This window comes from Rhopilema esculentum, chromosome 16 (assembly GCF_057945365.1).
Source record: "Rhopilema esculentum isolate cy_ngs chromosome 16, ASM5794536v1, whole genome shotgun sequence".
In the NCBI taxonomy this organism is placed as follows: domain Eukaryota; kingdom Metazoa; phylum Cnidaria; class Scyphozoa; order Rhizostomeae; family Rhizostomatidae; genus Rhopilema; species Rhopilema esculentum.
In genome coordinates this window covers 4,472,001-4,489,863 of record NC_142830.1, presented here as the reverse complement: position 1 = coordinate 4,489,863, position 17,863 = coordinate 4,472,001, and the positions used below count along the sequence as shown (strand labels likewise).

At 32.9% G+C, this 17,863-nt stretch overlaps 1 long non-coding RNA gene across 10 annotated transcripts in view; it reads right to left on the bottom strand.

Moving 5' to 3' along the window:
* The window catches only part of LOC135682671 (uncharacterized), a 151,415-nt gene that overhangs the window by 2,543 nt on the left and 131,009 nt on the right, over positions 1–17,863 (bottom strand). The window lies entirely within an intron of this gene.

Genomic DNA, 17,863 nt, shown 5'->3' with positions numbered 1-17,863 from the left:
AAAGTTGCAAATAAATTTCAGGTCCGTATCTGTCAAAAAAGAACTTGGTCATTTTTGGAAAAATCTTTGACCCCGAATATGCAAAAATTTCAGAAAATTATCAAATTTCATAAAAAGTTATTTTTTGATCCAAACAACCTGAAATGCCTTAATTTACGCTTGCAACACCATTTGAAAAGTTGCAAATAAATTTCAGGTCCGTATCTGTCAAAAAAAAACTTGGTCATTTTTGGAAAAATCTATGACCCCGAATATGCAAAAATTTCAGAAAATTATCAAATTTCATGAACAATTATTTTTGGCTCTAAACAACCTGAAATGCCTTAATTTATCCTCGCAATACAATTTAAAAAGTTTCCGATAAATTTCAACCTTGTATATATAAAAGAAACTCATTTTTCAAAAATCCGTGAACCCAGATATGCAAGAAAAATTCAGAAAACTATAAAATGTAAAATTTTTTTTGGCTCGAAGCAATCTAAAACGCCTTAGCCTATGGTGGCAACACCATCTGACAAGTTTCTGATAAATTTCAGGCCCGTATCTTGCAAAAAAGAACTTGGTCATTTTCTGAAAAAATCCAAGATCCCGGATATGCAAAAAAATTCAAAAAATGTCAAATTTCACAAAAACTTTTTTTCGCTCGAAACAACCTAAAATGCCTTTGTTTTTGCTCGCAACATCATCTGACAAGTTTACGATAAACTTCAGGCCCGCCTCTCTCAAAAAAGAAATAAGTCATTTTTCAAAAAATCCATGACCCCGAATATACAAAAAAACTCAAAAAATGAGAAATTTATAGAAAATGTTTTTTGACTAGAAACAACCTATAAAGCTTTATAATACGTCCGCAACACCGTTTGTGGAGTTTTCGATGAATTTCAGGTCCGTAATTCTCAAAAAAGAACTTAGTCATTTTTCAAAAAATCCATGACCCCGGATATACAAAAAAATTCAAAAAATGAGGAATACAAACAAATATTTTTTTTGGCTAGAAACAACCTAGAAAGCTTTAAAATACGTCCGCAACATCGTATGTGGAGTTTTCGATGAATTTCAGACCCGTAACTTTCAAAAAAGAACTAAGCCATTTTTCAAAAAATCCATGACCCCGGATATACAGAAAAATTTAAAAAATGAGAAATTTATACAAAAATTTGTTTTGACTCGAAACAACCTAGAAAGCTTTGAAATACGTCCGCAACACCGTTTGTGGAGTTTTCGATGAATTTCAGGCCCGTAACTCTCAAAAAAGAACTTAGTCATTTGTCAAAAAATCCATGACCCCCGATATACAAAAAAACTGAAAAAAAAAAGAAATGCAAAAAATTTTTTTTTGACACGAGACAACCTAGAAAGCTTAAAAATACGTCCGCGACATCGTATGTGGAGTTTTCGATGAATTTCAGGCCCGTAACTTCCAAAAAAGAACTTAATCATTTTTCAAAAAATCCATGACCCCGGATATACAAAAAAACTCAAAAAATGAGAAATTTATACAAAATTTTCTTCACTCAAAACAACCTAGAAGGCTTTAAAATACGTCCGCAACACCGTTTGTGGAGTTTTCGATGAATTTCAGGCCCGTAACTCTCAAAAAAGAACTTAGTCATCTTTCAAAAAATCAATGACCCCGGATATACAAAAAAACTCAAAAAATGAGAAATTTATACAAAATTTTTTTTACTCAAAACAACCTAGAAAGCTTTAAAATACGTCCGCAACGCCGTTTGTGGAGTTTTCGATGAATTTCAGGCCCGTAACTCTCAAAAAAGAACTTAGTCATTTTTCAAAAAATCCATGACCCCGGATATACAAAAAAATTCAAAAAATGAGAAATTCAAACAAAAATTTTTTTTGGCTAGAAACAACCTAGAAAGCTTTAAAATACGTCCGCGACACCGTTTGTGGACCTTTCGGGGAATTTCAGACCCGTAACTCTAAAAAAGAACTTTGTCATTTTTCAAAAAATCCATGACCCCGAATATTCGAAAAAACTCAAAAAATGAGAAATTCAAACAAAAATTTTTTTTGGCTAGAAACAACCTAGAAAGCTTTAAAATACGTCCGCGACATCGTATGTGGAGTTTTCGATGAATTTCAGGCCCTTAACTTCCAAAAAAGAACTTAGTCATTTTTCAAAAAATCCATGACCCCGGATATACAAAAAAACTCAAAAAATGAGAAATTTATACAAAATTTTTATCACTCAAAACAACCTAGAAGGCTTAAAAATACGTCCGCAACACCGTTTGTGGAGTTTTCGATGAATTTCAGGCCCGTAACTCTCAAAAAAGAACTTAGTCATTTGTCAAAAAATCCATGACCCTCGATATACAAAAAAACTGAAAAAAAAAGAAATGCAAAAAAATTTTTTTTTGACACGAGACAACCTAGAAAGCTTAAAAATACGTCCGCAACACCATTTGTGGAGTTTTCGATGAATTTCAGGCCCGTAACTCTGAAAAAAGAACTTAGTCATTTGTCAAAAAATCCATGACCCCGGATATACAAAAAAACTCAAAAAATGAGAAATTTATAGAAAATATTTTTTTGACTCGAAACAACCTAGAAAGCTTTAAAATACGTCCGGAACACCGTTTGTGGAGTTTTCGATGAATTTCAGGCCCGTAATTCTCAAAAAAGAACTTAGTCATTTTTCAAAAAATCAATGACCCCGGAAACTCAAATAATGAGAAATTTATAGAAAATTTTTTTGACTCGAAACAACCTAGAAAGCTTTAAAATACGTCCGAAACACCGTTTGTGGAGTTTTTGATGAATTTCAGGCCCGTAACTCTCAAAAAAGAACTTAGTCATTTGTCAAAAAATCCATGACCCCGGATATACAAAAAAACTCAAAAAATGAGAAATTTATAGAAAATATTTTTTGACTCGAAACAACCTAGAAAGCTTTAAAATACGTCCGCAACACCGTTTGTGGAGTTTTCGATGAATTTCAGGCTCGTAATTCTCAAAAAAGAACTTAGTCATTTTTCAAAAAATCAATGACACCGGAAACTCAAATAATGAGAAATTTATAGAAAATTTTTTTGGCTAGAAACAACCTAGAAAGCTTTAAAATACGTCCGCAACATCGTATGTGGAGTTTTCGATGAATTTCAGGCCCATAACTCTCAAAAAAGAACTTTGTTATTTTTCAAAAAATCCATGACCGCGGATATACAAAAAAATTCAAAAAATGAGAAATTCAAAGAAATTTTTTTTGACTCGAAACAACCTAAAAAGCTTTAAAATACGTCCGCAACACCGTTTGTGGAGTTTTCGATGAACTTCAGGCCCGTAATTCTCAAAAAAGAACTTAGTCATTTTTCAAAAAATCAATGACCCCGGAAACTCAAATAATGAGAAATTTATAGAAAATTTTTTTTTGACACGAAACAAACTAGAAAGCTTTAAAATACGTCCGCAACACCGTTTGTGGAGTTTTCGATGAATTTCAGGCCCGTAACTCTAAAAAAAGAACTTAGTCATTTGTCAAAAAATCCATGACCCCCGATATACAAAAAAACTGAAAAAAAAAAATGCAAGAAAATTTTTTTTTGACACGAGACAACCTAGAAAGCTTAAAAATACGTCTGCAACACCGTTTGTGGAGTTTTCGATGAATTTCAGGCCCGTAACTCTCAAAAATGAACTTAGTCATTTGTCAAAAAATCCATGACCCCCGATATACAAAAAAACTGAAAAAAAGAAATGCAAAAAAATTTTTTTTTGACACGAGACAACCTAGAAAGGTTAAAAATACGTCCGCAACACCGTTTGTGGAGTTTTCGATGAATTTCAGGCCCGTAACTCTCAAAAATGAACTTAGTCATTTGTCAAAAAATCCATGACCCCCGATATACAAAAAAACTGAAAAAAAAGAAATGCAAAAAAATTTTTTTTGACACGAGACAACCTAGAAAGCTTAAAAATACGTCCGCAACACCGTTTGTGGAGTTTTCGATGAATTTCAGGCCCGTAACTCTCAAAAAAGAACTTAGTCATTTTTCAAAAAATCCATGACCCCGGATATACAAAAAAATTCAAAAAATGAGAATTTGAAACAAAAATTTTTTTTGGCTAGAAACAACCTAGAAAGCTTTAAAATACGTCCGCGACACCGTTTGTGGACTTGACGGGGAATTTCAGACCCGTAACTCTAAAAAAGAACTTTGTCATTTTTCAAAAAATCCATGACCCCGAATATTCGAAAAAACTCAAAAAAAGAGAAATTCAAACAAAAATTTTTTTTGGCTAGAAACAATCTAAAAAGCTTTAAAATACGTCCGCAACACCGTTTGTGGAGTTTTCGATGAATTTCAGGCCCGTAATTCTCAAAAAAGAACTTAGTCATTTTTCAAAAAATCAATGACCCCGGAAACTCAAATAATGAGAAATTTATAGAAAATTTTTTTTTGACTCGAAACAAACTAGAAAGCTTTAAAATACGTCCGCAACACCGTTTGTGGAGTTTTCGATGAATTTCAGGCCCATAACTCTAAAAAAAGAACTTAGTCATTTGTCAAAAAATCCATGACCCCCGATATACAAAAAAACTGAAAAAAAAAAAATGCAAGAAAATTTTTTTTTGACACGAGACAACCTAGAAAGCTTAAAAATACGTCCGCAACACCGTTTGTGGAGCTTTCGATGAATTTCAGGCCCGTAACTCTCAAAAAAGAACTTAGTCATCTTTCAAAAAATCCGTGACCCCGGATATACAAAAAAACTCAAAAAATGAGAAATTTATACAAAAATTTTTTTACTCAAAACAACCTAGAAAGCTTCAAAATACGTCCGCAACACCGTTTGTGGAGTTTTCGATGAATTTCAGGCCCGTAACTCTCAAAAAAGAACTTAGTCATCTTTCAAAAAATCCATGACCCCGGATATACAAAAAAATTCAAAAAATGAGAAATTCAGACAAAAATTTTTTTTGGCTAGAAACAACCTAGAAAGCTTTAAAATACGTCCGCCACACCGTTTGTGGACTTTTCGGGGAATTTCAGACCCGTAACTCTAAAAAAGAACTTTGTCATTTTTCAAAAAATCCATGATCCCGGATATACAAGAAAATTCAAAAAATGAGAAATTCAGACAAAATTTTTTTTTGGCTAGAAACAACCTAGAAAGCTTTAAAATACGTCCGCCACACGGTTTGTGGACTTTTCGGGGAATTTCAGACCCGTAACTCTAAAAAAGAACTTTGTCATTTTTCAAAAAATCCATGACCCCGAATATACAAAAAAATTCAAAAAATGAGAAATTCAAACAAAAATTTTTTTTGGCTAGAAACAACCTAGAAAGCTTAAAAATACGTCCGCAACACCGTTTGTGGAGTTTTCGATGAATTTCAGGCCCGTAACTCTCAAAAAAGAACTTAGTCATCTTTCAAAAAATCAATGACCCCGGAAACTCAAATAATGAGAAATTTATAGAAAATTTTTTTTTGACTCGAAACAAACTAGAAAGCTTTAAAATACGTCCGCAACACCGTTTGTGGAGTTTTCGATGAATTTCAGGCCCATAACTCTAAAAAAAGAACTTAGTCATTTGTCAAAAAATCCATGACCCCCGATATACAAAAAAACTGAAAAAAAAAAATGCAAGAAAATCTTTTTTTGACACGAGACAACCTAGAAAGCTTAAAAATACGTCTGCAACACCGTTTGTGGAGTTTTCGATGAATTTCAGGCCCGTAACTCTCAAAAAAGAACTTAGTCATCTTTCAAAAAATCCATGACCCCGGATATACAAAAAAACTCAAAAAATGAGAAATTTATACAAAAATTTTTTTACTCAAAACAACCTAGAAAGCTTCAAAATACGTCCGCAACACCGTTTGTGGAGTTTTCGATGAATTTCAGGCCCGTAACTCTCAAAAAAGAACTTAGTCATCTTTCAAAAAATCCATGACCCCGGATATACAAAAAAATTCAAAAAATGAGAAATTCAGACAAAAATTTTTTTTGGCTAGAAACAACCTAGAAAGCTTTAAAATACGTCCGCCACACCGTTTGTGGACTTTTCGGGGAATTTCAGACCCGTAACTCTAAAAAAGAACTTTGTCATTTTTCAAAAAATCCATGATCCCGGATATACAAGAAAATTCAAAAAATGAGAAATTCAGACAAAATTTTTTTTTGGCTAGAAACAACCTAGAAAGCTTTAAAATACGTCCGCCACACGGTTTGTGGACTTTTCGGGGAATTTCAAACCCGTAACTCTAAAAAAGAACTTTGTCATTTTTCAAAAAATCCATGATCCCGGATATACAAAAAAATTCAAAAAATGAGAAATTCAAACAAAAATTTTTTTTGGCTAGAAACAACCTAGAAAGCTTTAAAATACGTCCGCAACACCGTTTGTGGAGTTTTCGATGAATTTCAGGCCCGTAATTCTCAAAAAAGAACTTAGTCATTTTTCAAAAAATCAATGACCCCGGAAACTCAAATAATGAGAAATTTATAGAAAATTTTTTTTTGACTCGAAACAAACTAGAAAGCTTTAAAATACGTCCGCAACACCGTTTGTGGAGTTTTCGATGAATTTCAGGCCCATAACTCTAAAAAAAGAACTTAGTCATTTGTCAAAAAATCCATGACCCCCGATATACAAAAAAACTGAAAAAAAAAAAAATGCAAGAAAATTTTTTTTTGACACGAGACAACCTAGAAAGCTTAAAAATACGTCCGCAACACCGTTTGTGGAGTTTTCGATGAATTTCAGGCCCGTAACTCTCAAAAAAGAACTTAGTCATCTTTCAAAAAATCCATGACCCCGGATATACAAAAAAACTCAAAAAATGAGAAATTTATACATAATTTTTTTTACTCAAAACAACCTAGAAAGCTTTAAAATACGTCCGCAACACCGTTTGTGGAGTTTTCGATGAACTTCAGGCCCGTAACTCTCAAAAAAGAACTTAGTCATCTTTCAAAAAATCCATGACCCCGGATATACAAAAAAATTCAAAAAATGAGAAATTCAGACAAAAATTTTTTTTGGCTAGAAACAACCTAGAAAGCTTTAAAATACGTCCGCCACACCGTTTGTGGACTTTTCGGGGAATTTCAGACCCGTAACTCTAAAAAAGAACTTTGTCATTTTTCAAAAAATCCATGATCCCGGATATACAAGAAAATTCAAAAAATGAGAAATTCAGACAAAAATTTTTTTTGGCTAGAAACAACCTAGAAAGCTTTAAAATACGTCCGCCACACGGTTTGTGGACTTTTCGGGGAATTTCAGACCCGTAACTCTAAAAAAGAACTTTGTCATTTTTCAAAAAATCCATGATCCCGGATATACAAAAAAACTCAAAAAATGAGAAATTCAAACAAAAATTTTTTTTGGCTAGAAACAACCTAGAAAGCTTCAAAATACGTCCGCAACACCGTTTGTGGAGTTTTCGATGAATTTCAGGCCCGTAATTCTCAAAAAAGAACTTAGTCATTTTTCAAAAAATCAATGACCCCGGAAACTCAAATAATGAGAAATTTATAGAAAATTTTTTTTTGACTCGAAACAAACTAGAAAGCTTTAAAATACGTCCGCAACACCGTTTGTGGAGTTTTCGATGAATTTCAGGCCCATAACTCTAAAAAAAGAACTTAGTCATTTGTCAAAAAATCCATGACCCCCGATATACAAAAAAACTGAAAAAAAAAAAAATGCAAGAAATTTTTTTTTTGACAGGAGACAACCTAGAAAGCTTAAAAATACGTCCGCAACACCGTTTGTGGAGTTTTCGATGAATTTCAGGCCCGTAACTCTCAAAAAAGAACTTAGTCATCTTTCAAAAAATCCATGACCCCGGATATACAAAAAAACTCAAAAAATGAGAAATTTATACAAAAATTTTTTTACTCAAAACAACCTAGAAAGCTTAAAAATACGTCCGCAACACCGTTTGTGGAGTTTTCGATGAATTTCAGGCCCGTAACTCTCAAAAAAGAACTTAGTCATCTTTCAAAAAATCCATGACCCCGGATATACAAAAAAACTCAAAAAATGAGAAATTTATACAAAAATTTTTTTACTCAAAACAACCTAGAAAGCTTAAAAATACGTCCGCAACACCGTTTGTGGAGTTTTCGATGAATTTCAGGCCCGTAACTCTCAAAAAAGAACTTAGTCATCTTTCAAAAAATCCATGACCCCGGATATACAAAAAAACTCAAAAAATGAGAAATTTATACAAAAATTTTTTTACTCAAAACAACCTAGAAAGCTTCAAAATACGTCCGCAACACCGTTTGTGGAGTTTTCGATGAATTTCAGGCCCGTAACTCTCAAAAAAGAACTTAGTCATCTTTGAAAAAATCCATGACCCCGGATATACAAAAAAATTCAAAAAATGAGAAATTCAGACAAAAATTTTTTTTGGCTAGAAACAACCTAGAAAGCTTTAAAATACGTCCGCCACACCGTTTGTGGACTTTTCGGGGAATTTCAGACCCGTAACTCTAAAAAAGAACTTTGTCATTTTTCAAAAAATCCATGATCCCGGATATACAAGAAAATTCAAAAAATGAGAAATTCAGACAAAATTTTTTTTTGGCTAGAAACAACCTAGAAAGCTTTAAAATACGTCCGCCACACGGTTTGTGGACTTTTCGGGGAATTTCAGACCCGTAACTCTAAAAAAGAACTTTGTCATTTTTCAAAAAATCCATGATCCCGGATATACAAAAAAATTCAAAAAATGAGAAATTCAAACAAAAATTTTTTTTGGCTAGAAACAACCTAGAAAGCTTTAAAATACGTCCGCAACACCGTTTGTGGAGTTTTCGATGAATTTCAGGCCCGTAATTCTCAAAAAAGAACTTAGTCATTTTTCAAAAAATCAATGACCCCGGAAACTCAAATAATGAGAAATTTATAGAAAATTTTTTTTTGACTCGAAACAAACTAGAAAGCTTTAAAATACGTCCGCAACACCGTTTGTGGAGTTTTCGATGAATTTCAGGCCCATAACTCTAAAAAAAGAACTTAGTCATTTGTCAAAAAATCCATGACCCCCGATATACAAAAAAACTGAAAAAAAAAAAAATGCAAGAAAATTTTTTTTTGACACGAGACAACCTAGAAAGCTTAAAAATACGTCCGCAACACCGTTTGTGGAGTTTTCGATGAATTTCAGGCCCGTAACTCTCAAAAAAGAACTTAGTCATCTTTCAAAAAATCCATGACCCCGGATATACAAAAAAACTCAAAAAATGAGAAATTTATACAAAAATTTTTTTACTCAAAACAACCTAGAAAGCTTCAAAATACGTCCGCAACACCGTTTGTGGAGTTTTCGATGAATTTCAGGCCCGTAACTCTCAAAAAAGAACTTAGTCATCTTTCAAAAAATCCATGACCCCGGATATACAAAAAAATTCAAAAAATGAGAAATTCAGACAAAAATTTTTTTTGGCTAGAAACAACCTAGAAAGCTTTAAAATACGTCCGCCACACCGTTTGTGGACTTTTCGGGGAATTTCAGACCCGTAACTCTAAAAAAGAACTTTGTCATTTTTCAAAAAATCCATGATCCCGGATATACAAGAAAATTCAAAAAATGAGAAATTCAGACAAAAATTTTTTTTGGCTAGAAACAACCTAGAAAGCTTTAAAATACGTCCGCCACACGGTTTGTGGACTTTTCGGGGAATTTCAGACCCGTAACTCTAAAAAAGAACTTTGTCATTTTTCAAAAAATCCATGATCCCGGATATACAAAAAAACTCAAAAAATGAGAAATTCAAAAAAAATTTTTTTTGGCTAGAAACAACCTAGAAAGCTTTAAAATACGTCCGCGACATCGTATGTGGAGTTTTCGATGAATTTCAGGCCCGTAACTCTCAAAAAAGAACTTAGTCATCTTTCAAAAAATCCATGACCCCGGAGATACAAAAAAACTCAAAAAATGAGAAATTCAAACAAAAATTTTTTTTGGCTAGAAACAACCTAGAAAGCTTTAAAATACGTCCGCCACACGGTTTGTGGACTTTTCGGGGAATTTCAGACCCGTAACTCTAAAAAAGAACTTTGTCATTTTTCAAAAAATCCATGATCCCCGATATACAAAAAAATTCAAAAAATGAGAAATGCAAAAAAATTTTTTTTTGACACGAGACAACCTAGAAAGCTTAAAAATACGTCCGCAACACCGTTTGTGGAGTTTTCGATGAATTTCAGGCCCGTAACTCTCAAAAATGAACTTAGTCATTTGTCAAAAAATCCATGACCCCCGATATACAAAAAAACTGAAAAAAAAGAAATGCAAAAAAATTTTTTTTTGACACGAGACAACCTAGAAAGCTTAAAAATACGTCCGCGACATCGTATGTGGAGTTTTCGATGAATTTCAGGCCCGTAACTCCCAAAAAAGAACTTAGTCATTTTTCAAAAAATCCATGACCCCGGATATACAAAAAAACTCAAAAAATTAGAAATTTATACAAAATTTTTTTCACTCAAAACAACCTAGAAGGCTTTAAAATACGTCCGCAACACCGTTTGTGGAGTTTTCGATGAATTTCAGGCCCGTAATTCTCAAAAAAGAACTTTGTTATTTTTCAAAAAATCCATGGATTTACAAAAAAACTGGAAAAAAAAGAAATGCAAAAAAATTTTTTTTAGACACGAGACAACCTAGAAAGCTTTAAAATACGTCCGCAACACCGTTTGTGGAGTTTTCGATGAATTTCAGGCCCGTAATTCTCAAAAAAGAACTTAGTCATTTTTCAAAAAATCAATGACCCCGGAAACTCAAATAATTAGAAATTTATAGAAAATTTTTTTTTGAATCGAAACAACCTAGAAAGCTTTAAAATACGTCCGCAACACCGTTTGTGGAGTTTTCGATGAATTTCAGGCCCGTAACTCTCAAAAAAGAAGTTAGTCATTTGTCAAAAAATCCATGACCCCCGATATACAAAAAAACTGGAAAAAAAAGAAACGCAAAAAATTTTTTTTTTGACACGAGACAACCTAGAAAGCTTAAAAATACGTCCGCAACACCGTTTGTGGAGTTTTCGATGAATTTCAGGCCCGTAACTCTCAAAAAAGAAGTTAGTCATTTGTCAAAAAATCCATGACCCCCGATATACAAAAAAACTGAAAAAAAAGAAATGCAAAAAATTTTTTTTTGACACGAGACAACCTAGAAAGCTTTAAAATACGTCCGCAACACCGTTTGTGGAGTTTTCGATGAATTTCAGGCCCGTAACTCTCAAAAAAAGAACTTTGTTTTTTTTCAAAAAAACCATGGATTTACAAAAAAACTCAAAAAATGAGAAATTCAAACAAAATTTTTTTTGACTCGAAACAACCTAAAAAGCTTCAAAATACGTCCGCGACACCGTTTGTGGAGTTTTCGATGAATTTCAGGCCCGTAACTCTCAAAAAAGAAATTAGTCATTTGTCAAAAAATCCATGACCCCCGATATACAAAAAAACTGAAAAAAAAGAAATGCAAAAAATTTTTTTTTTGACACGAGACAACCTAGAAAGGTTAAAAATACGTTCGCAATACCGTTTGTGGAGTTTTCGATGAATTTCAGGCCCGTAACTCTCAAAAAAGAACTTAGTCATTTTTCAAAAAATCAATGACCCCGAATATTCGAAAAAACTCAAAAAATGAGAAATTCAAACAAAAGTTTTTTTTGACTCGAAACAAACTAAAAAGCTTTAAAATACGTCCGCAACACCGTTTGTGGAGTTTTCGATGAATTTCAGGCCCGTAACTCTCAAAAAAGAACTTAGTCATTTGTCAAAAAATCCATGACCCCGGATATACAAAAAAACTCAAAAAATGAGAAATTTATAGAAAATTTTTTTTTGACTCGAAACAACCTAGAAAGTTTTAAAATACGTCCGCAACACCGTTTGTGGAGTTTTCGATGAATTTCAGGCCCGTAACTCTCAAAAAAGAACTTAGTCATTTGTCAAAAAATCCATGACCCCGGATATACAAAAAAACTCAAAAAATGAGAATTTTATAGAAAATTTTTTTTTGACTCGAAACAACCTAGAAAGCTTTAAAATACGTCCGCAACACCGTTTGTGGAGTTTTCGATGAATTTCAGGCCCCTAACTCTCAAAAATGAACTTAGTCATTTGTCAAAAAATCCATGACCCCCGATATACAAAAAAACTGAAAAAAAAGAAATGCAAAAAAATTTTTTTTTGACACGAGACAACCTAGAAAGCTTAAAAATACGTCTGCAACACCGTTTGTGGAGTTTTCGATGAATTTCAGGCCCGTAACTCTCAAAAAAGAACTTAGTCATTTGTCAAAAAATCCATGACCCCGGATATACAAAAAAACTCAAAAAATGAGAAATTTATAGAAAATATTTTTTTGACTCGAAACAACCTAGAAAGCTTTAAAATACGTCCGCAACACCGTTTGTGGAGTTTTCGATGAATTTCAGGCCCGTAACTCTCAAAAAAGAACTTAGTCATTTGTCAAAAAATCCATGACCCCCCGATTCACAAAAAAACTGAAAAAGAAAGAAATGCAAAAAATTTTTTTTTTGACACGAGACAACCTAGAAAGCTTAAAAATACGTCCGCAACACCATTTGTGGAGTTTTCGATGAATTTCAGGCCCGTAACTCTCAAAAAAGAACTTAGTCATTTGTCAAGAAATCCATGACCCCGGATATACAAAAAAACTCAAAAAATGAGAAATTTATAGAAAATATTTTTTTGACTCGAAACAACCTAGAAAGCTTTAAAATACGTCCGCAACACCGTTTGTGGAGTTTTCGATGAATTTCAGGCCCGTAATTCTCAAAAAAGAACTTAGTCATTTTTCAAAAAATCAATGACCCCGGAAACTCAAATAATGAGAAATTTAGAGAAAATTTTTTTGACTCGAAACAACCTAGAAAGCTTTAAAATACGTCCGCAACACCGTTTGTGGAGTTTTTGATGAATTTCAGGCCCGTAACTCTCAAAAAAGAACTTAGTCATTTGTCAAGAAATCCATGACCCCGGATATACAAAAAAACTCAAAAAATGAGAAATTTATAGAAAATATTTTTTTGACTCGAAACAACCTAGAAAGCTTTAAAATACGTCCGCGACATCGTATGTGGAGTTTTCGATGAATTTCAGGCCCGTAACTCCCAAAAAAGAACTTAGTCATTTTTCAAAAAATCCATGACCCCGGATATACAAAAAAACTCAAAAAATTAGAAATTTATACAAAATTTTTTTCACTCAAAACAACCTAGAAGGCTTTAAAATACGTCCGCAACACCGTTTGTGGAGTTTTCGATGAATTTCAGGCCCGTAATTCTCAAAAAAGAACTTTGTTATTTTTCAAAAAATCCATGGATTTACAAAAAAACTGGAAAAAAAAGAAATGCAAAAAAATTTTTTTTAGACACGAGACAACCTAGAAAGCTTTAAAATACGTCCGCAACACCGTTTGTGGAGTTTTCGATGAATTTCAGGCCCGTAATTCTCAAAAAAGAACTTAGTCATTTTTCAAAAAATCAATGACCCCGGAAACTCAAATAATTAGAAATTTATAGAAAATTTTTTTTTGAATCGAAACAACCTAGAAAGCTTTAAAATACGTCCGCAACACCGTTTGTGGAGTTTTCGATGAATTTCAGGCCCGTAACTCTCAAAAAAGAAGTTAGTCATTTGTCAAAAAATCCATGACCCCCGATATACAAAAAAACTGGAAAAAAAAGAAACGCAAAAAATTTTTTTTTTGACACGAGACAACCTAGAAAGCTTAAAAATACGTCCGCAACACCGTTTGTGGAGTTTTCGATGAATTTCAGGCCCGTAACTCTCAAAAAAGAAGTTAGTCATTTGTCAAAAAATCCATGACCCCCGATATACAAAAAAACTGAAAAAAAAGAAATGCAAAAAATTTTTTTTTGACACGAGACAACCTAGAAAGCTTTAAAATACGTCCGCAACACCGTTTGTGGAGTTTTCGATGAATTTCAGGCCCGTAACTCTCAAAAAAGAACTTTGTTTTTTTTCAAAAAAACCATGGATTTACAAAAAAACTCAAAAAATGAGAAATTCAAACAAAATTTTTTTTGACTCGAAACAACCTAAAAAGCTTCAAAATACGTCCGCGACACCGTTTGTGGAGTTTTCGATGAATTTCAGGCCCGTAACTCTCAAAAAAGAAATTAGTCATTTGTCAAAAAATCCATGACCCCCGATATACAAAAAAACTGAAAAAAAAGAAATGCAAAAAATTTTTTTTTTGACACGAGACAACCTAGAAAGGTTAAAAATACGTTCGCAATACCGTTTGTGGAGTTTTCGATGAATTTCAGGCCCGTAACTCTCAAAAAAGAACTTAGTCATTTTTCAAAAAATCAATGACCCCGGAAACTCAAATAATGACAAATTTATAGAAAAATTTTTTTTGACTCGAAACAACCTAGAAAGCTTTAAAATACGTCCGCAACACCGTTTGTTGAGTTTTCGGGGAATTTCAGACCCGTAACTCTAAAAAAGAACTATGTCATTTTTCAAAAAATCCACGACCCCGGATATACAAAAAAATTCAAAAAATGAGAAATTTATACAAAAATTTTTTTCACTCAAAACAACCTAGAAGGCTTTAAAATACGTCCGCAACACCGTTTGTGGAGTTTTCGATGAATTTCAGGCCCGTAACTCTCAGAAAAGAACTTAGTCATTTTTCAGAAAATCCATGACCCCGAATATTCGAAAAAACTCAAAAAATGAGAAATTCAAACAAAAGTTTTTTTTGACTCGAAACAAACTAAAAAGCTTTAAAATACGTCCGCAACACCGTTTGTGGAGTTTTCGATGAATTTCAGGCCCGTAACTCTCAAAAAAGAACTTAGTCATTTGTCAAAAAATCCATGACCCCGGATATACAAAAAAACTCAAAAAATGAGAAATTTATAGAAAATTTTTTTTTGACTCGAAACAACCTAGAAAGTTTTAAAATACGTCCGCAACACCGTTTGTGGAGTTTTCGATGAATTTCAGGCCCGTAACTCTCAAAAAAGAACTTAGTCATTTGTCAAAAAATCCATGACCCCGGATATACAAAAAAACTCAAAAAATGAGAATTTTATAGAAAATTTTTTTTTGACTCGAAACAACCTAGAAAGCTTTAAAATACGTCCGCAACACCGTTTGTGGAGTTTTCGATGAATTTCAGGCCCCTAACTCTCAAAAATGAACTTAGTCATTTGTCAAAAAATCCATGACCCCCGATATACAAAAAAACTGAAAAAAAAGAAATGCAAAAAAATTTTTTTTTGACACGAGACAACCTAGAAAGCTTAAAAATACGTCTGCAACACCGTTTGTGGAGTTTTCGATGAATTTCAGGCCCGTAACTCTCAAAAAAGAACTTAGTCATTTGTCAAAAAATCCATGACCCCGGATATACAAAAAAACTCAAAAAATGAGAAATTTATAGAAAATATTTTTTTGACTCGAAACAACCTAGAAAGCTTTAAAATACGTCCGCAACACCGTTTGTGGAGTTTTCGATGAATTTCAGGCCCGTAACTCTCAAAAAAGAACTTAGTCATTTGTCAAAAAATCCATGACCCCCCGATTCACAAAAAAACTGAAAAAGAAAGAAATGCAAAAAATTTTTTTTTTGACACGAGACAACCTAGAAAGCTTAAAAATACGTCCGCAACACCATTTGTGGAGTTTTCGATGAATTTCAGGCCCGTAACTCTCAAAAAAGAACTTAGTCATTTGTCAAGAAATCCATGACCCCGGATATACAAAAAAACTCAAAAAATGAGAAATTTATAGAAAATATTTTTTTGACTCGAAACAACCTAGAAAGCTTTAAAATACGTCCGCAACACCGTTTGTGGAGTTTTCGATGAATTTCAGGCCCGTAATTCTCAAAAAAGAACTTAGTCATTTTTCAAAAAATCAATGACCCCGGAAACTCAAATAATGAGAAATTTAGAGAAAATTTTTTTGACTCGAAACAACCTAGAAAGCTTTAAAATACGTCCGCAACACCGTTTGTGGAGTTTTTGATGAATTTCAGGCCCGTAACTCTCAAAAAAGAACTTAGTCATTTGTCAAGAAATCCATGACCCCGGATATACAAAAAAACTCAAAAAATGAGAAATTTATAGAAAATATTTTTTTGACTCGAAACAACCTAGAAAGCTTTAAAATACGTCCGCGACATCGTATGTGGAGTTTTCGATGAATTTCAGGCCCGTAACTCCCAAAAAAGAACTTAGTCATTTTTCAAAAAATCCATGACCCCGGATATACAAAAAAACTCAAAAAATTAGAAATTTATACAAAATTTTTTTCACTCAAAACAACCTAGAAGGCTTTAAAATACGTCCGCAACACCGTTTGTGGAGTTTTCGATGAATTTCAGGCCCGTAATTCTCAAAAAAGAACTTTGTTATTTTTCAAAAAATCCATGGATTTACAAAAAAACTGGAAAAAAAAGAAATGCAAAAAAATTTTTTTTAGACACGAGACAACCTAGAAAGCTTTAAAATACGTCCGCAACACCGTTTGTGGAGTTTTCGATGAATTTCAGGCCCGTAATTCTCAAAAAAGAACTTAGTCATTTTTCAAAAAATCAATGACCCCGGAAACTCAAATAATTAGAAATTTATAGAAAATTTTTTTTTGAATCGAAACAACCTAGAAAGCTTTAAAATACGTCCGCAACACCGTTTGTGGAGTTTTCGATGAATTTCAGGCCCGTAACTCTCAAAAAAGAAGTTAGTCATTTGTCAAAAAATCCATGACCCCCGATATACAAAAAAACTGGAAAAAAAAGAAACGCAAAAAATTTTTTTTTTGACACGAGACAACCTAGAAAGCTTAAAAATACGTCCGCAACACCGTTTGTGGAGTTTTCGATGAATTTCAGGCCCGTAACTCTCAAAAAAGAAGTTAGTCATTTGTCAAAAAATCCATGACCCCCGATATACAAAAAAACTGAAAAAAAAGAAATGCAAAAAATTTTTTTTTGACACGAGACAACCTAGAAAGCTTTAAAATACGTCCGCAACACCGTTTGTGGAGTTTTCGATGAATTTCAGGCCCGTAACTCTCAAAAAAGAACTTTGTTTTTTTTCAAAAAAACCATGGATTTACAAAAAAACTCAAAAAATGAGAAATTCAAACAAAATTTTTTTTGACTCGAAACAACCTAAAAAGCTTCAAAATACGTCCGCGACACCGTTTGTGGAGTTTTCGATGAATTTCAGGCCCGTAACTCTCAAAAAAGAAATTAGTCATTTGTCAAAAAATCCATGACCCCCGATATACAAAAAAACTGAAAAAAAAGAAATGCAAAAAATTTTTTTTTTGACACGAGACAACCTAGAAAGGTTAAAAATACGTTCGCAATACCGTTTGTGGAGTTTTCGATGAATTTCAGGCCCGTAACTCTCAAAAAAGAACTTAGTCATTTTTCAAAAAATCAATGACCCCGGAAACTCAAATAATGACAAATTTATAGAAAAATTTTTTTTGACTCGAAACAACCTAGAAAGCTTTAAAATACGTCCGCAACACCGTTTGTTGAGTTTTCGGGGAATTTCAGACCCGTAACTCTAAAAAAGAACTATGTCATTTTTCAAAAAATCCACGACCCCGGATATACAAAAAAATTCAAAAAATGAGAAATTTATACAAAATTTTTTTTCACTCAAAACAACCTAGAAGGCTTTAAAATACGTCCGCAACACCGTTTGTGGAGTTTTCGATGAATTTCAGGCCCGTAACTCTCAGAAAAGAACTTAGTCATTTTTCAGAAAATCCATGACCCCGAATATTCGAAAAAACTCAAAAAATGAGAAATTCAAACAAAAGTTTTTTTTGACTCGAAACAAAC